Raw genomic sequence first — 3,246 nt, 5'->3', positions numbered from 1 at the left:
ATGGGAGATCTCTGAATATTGTGACTTCATCCAGTTTTCTAAGAGACAGAATTCACCTTAATGAAAGAACATTACTGATTTATTTCATGGCCTTATGATACATAATTCTCAGCACTAGGTCTAACTTGAAAGAACAACATCACCTAAAACTTCATCAAGAGTAAGTTTCAAACAAAATATTTCTGATAACATATTTGCTATTTATTACTGCATTATAAAATTAAGGCACTGTGAATCAAACAAAAAGAACTTTGCTGTTATAGAATTTTCATACGGAATACATATAACTTTTATATAAAATACAGTATATAAACTTTATTTCATATTTTAATAGCATCATTACCAAGCAAACTTCTCTTCTCTGCTTATTACATGCCCAGCTATTGTTATTAATCAGAATCATTATATTACAGAAGTTGACTACATATGTACAAACATATCCAAACACTACACTAAATATGTATTTTTGCTTTTACAAATTTACCTTTCTATGTCTCTGTCTTTTTTCTCCATTAAAGAACTGAAAAATTTATAGGTCTATTTTGTTCATTTTCATTTTTGTGTTGTATTCTATTGTGTCCATATGCAATGATTTATTTGTCCATTTTATAACTAATGGGCCTTTATATGATTCCTCAAATAGAGCATTTATATGAACCCTCAGTTTCAACTATTAAGAACAGTAGTAACGTGCATATTTTTGCATGTATATTCTGTTAAACATGAATGAAAAATTTTCTAATATAACAAGAAGGAGTACAATTAATGGGTCTTAGAATATCCATCCTCACCTTAAATGCATAATGCCATACTGTTGAACAAAGTTGTTTTACCAATGCATACCAGTAATCCAAGAAATATAGTATGAAAATTCCTATTATTTCAGAATGTTTCCAACACTAGAAGCATCACACTAATATTAACACTTTTATATTTATATAACATACTAGAGGCCCGGTGCACAAAAATTTGTGCATTGGGGGGGGGGGGTCCCCCAGCCCGGCCTGTGCCCTCTCACAGTCTGGGACCCCTTGGGAGATAACAACCTGCTGGCTTAGGCCTGCTCCCGGGTAGCAGAGGGCAGGCCCAATCCCTAAGTGCAGCCCCTGGTCAGGCTCAGAGCAGGGCCCATTGGGGAGTTGGGGCGCTGCCCTGTCATGCACAGAGCAGGGCGGATTGGGAGGTTGCAATGCCACCCTCAGTCATGCTCAGGGTAGACTGATTAGGCGGTTGGGGCACCGCCCCCTGTTACACTCAAGGCAGGGTCGATGGGGAGGTTGCGGCGCCACCCCTGTCACTCACAGAGCAGGGCCAATCAGGGGGTTGGGGCGCTGCCCCCTGTCACACACACAGCAGGGACCATCAGGGTGTTGGTGCGCCGCACTCTGTCAAACACAGAGCCGCAGGGCAATCGGGGGATTGGGGAGCTCCCCCCCTATCAGGCACAGAGCAGGGCTGATCAGGGGGTTTGGGCGCTGCCCCCTGTCACGCTGATCCCGGTGCCGGGAGCCTCACTGCTTCGCTGATCCCAGTGCCAGGAGGCATATTACCCTTTTACTATATAGAATAGAGGCCTGGTGCATGGGTAGGGGCTGGCTGGTTTGCCCTGAAGGGTGTCCTGGATCAGGGTGAAGGTCCCCACTGGGGTGCCTGGCTAGGCTGGCTGAGGGGCTGAGGGCTGTTTTCCCGCTGGCAGTTGACTAAAAGCTCCCAACCGCTCCTTGTTTTCTTTTTTTTTTTTTTATTCTGGGCCAGCTTTCGCTCTGAGGCCTCGATGCTGAAAACATGGATACAATGTTGCGGTCTGGGGCTGACTGAAAGCCGGTTTTGTTTAGCTTCTTATTTGCAACATAGTAATAGTTGCTTAGAGTTGCAGTTGAGAGTCAGGCAAGTGAGGCGGGGAACGTTGGAGTCTGCAGTCCCTGGAGGAAGCAAGCCTCCCTGCTCGCTTCAGTGCATGGCTGCCGGCCGCCATCTTGGCGGACAGTTAATTTGCATAAGGATACGCTGATTAGCCAAGGGGAAGGGTAGTGGTCGTACGCCAATTACCATGTTTCTCTTTTATTAGTGTAGATTATTACACTTAACCTTTAAATTCTTTTTCAATTCTACTTTCAAACTTATATTTAGTTAGAAAAATTTCTGTTACTTTTTCCCTTTCAGTGACTGTACTTCCATATATAGTTACTCATATTGCATTGTATATTGTTTATACATTAATCAGTATTTCATTATAGACTTTTATAACCACTTCTTCAGGTGTCAAATACTCTACTGTTACCAGAAATTGTTAATACACTGGAGACATGTCCTTTAGTCAAATATTATGTCATATCACTTTAAGAAAATATAATTACTTAAAGGCGTGTTGTAGGGAACTTTTAGTGCTGTTTAACAAACCCTGATATAAAGAAATGCTGAAAGGTTTCTATTAAGGCATTTTCCCATAAAATGCACAAGTTTTTTTCAAATTCTGCCAATAATGGTAAAGTTTTGCTTTTCTCAGAGAATTTAAGTGCCACAGTGGCCTCAAGGCGATCTGTCTTAGCTTGCTGTTTCCAAAAATTATAATAAAGGAGTGGCCTGAGGGAAAGGTAGTTGAAATAATCATGACAAGCATCTTGACCTGAAATGTCACAACCTTAGTGGAGATCCAACATGATGTTACAATAGAAATAATGTAAATGATAAAGAGGAGGAGGAAGGCTGTCACCATTTTCATGGCCCTTCTATGGGCCTCTGTGTTTGAGTCTCCTGAGCCAATCAGGTTGAGCTGAAAATTCTTGGTGTGTCTCACCAAGGACAGGAATAAAAGAAACAAAGAGATCAGGGATAGGAATAAGGGGATAACATAGATCAAACTAAGAGGAAGAAGACTTTTAAGATAGAACATTTCATTTGCCTCTAACTGCAAACTCATATTTATTTCATATACCCTGTAGGTATTCAACCAATATTTACTAGCAGCATTATGCATTAAGAGATTAAAAGACAATAGGAAGAGAGACCCCAGGAAAAGCAGAAGAACCATCCTGTTGACTCTCCACTTCAGCCACATGAAAAGGGAGTGAGAGAAATTGGCGATCTTAAGGAAGTAGAAAATGCTGAGGCAGGAGGCAAAGCAGATAGTTAGATGATTAGTTAGTGCTCAAAGAATAGGAACCACCTTTGCTAGTTTACCAGTAGCATACAGATGTGGAGCCAGCCCTATTATAAATGAATCCAATAGTGTTAGCAACAGATGGA

The sequence above is a fragment of the Myotis yumanensis genome, unplaced genomic scaffold, assembly GCF_028538775.1.
Source record: "Myotis yumanensis isolate MYYU_CA2020_CCGP unplaced genomic scaffold, mMyoYum1.0.hap1 SCAF_3, whole genome shotgun sequence".
Classification (NCBI taxonomy): domain Eukaryota; kingdom Metazoa; phylum Chordata; class Mammalia; order Chiroptera; family Vespertilionidae; genus Myotis; species Myotis yumanensis.
The sequence above is the reverse complement of the archived record's forward strand: the minus strand, read 5'-3'. Positions refer to the sequence as shown.